Here is a 277-nt window from a genome sequence, read left to right as displayed (position 1 = left end):
TTAATTGAATTGATTATTTGCTAAAATTGAACAATTTAAAAATTGATTGCAACTATTACACCTATAACGGTATCACTTAATACTCCAGAACTCCAGGTACGAAATTCTTATCACACTGCCCTAGTAATAATTTATGGACGTTTTTCTTAATTTTTTTTATTGATATAATTATTAATTCTTATTAATGTGTTTAAAAAGATATAGTCAACAGAATAAATATATTTTAGTTTTAACAAGACTATTAATTTTGAATATTTTATATAAAATACTCGATTTG

This window comes from Daktulosphaira vitifoliae, unplaced genomic scaffold (assembly GCF_025091365.1).
Source record: "Daktulosphaira vitifoliae isolate Bord-2020 unplaced genomic scaffold, ASM2509136v1 Scaffold_3, whole genome shotgun sequence".
NCBI classification, from domain to species: Eukaryota; Metazoa; Arthropoda; class Insecta; order Hemiptera; family Phylloxeridae; genus Daktulosphaira; species Daktulosphaira vitifoliae.
Note: the sequence above shows the minus strand (reverse complement) of the source record.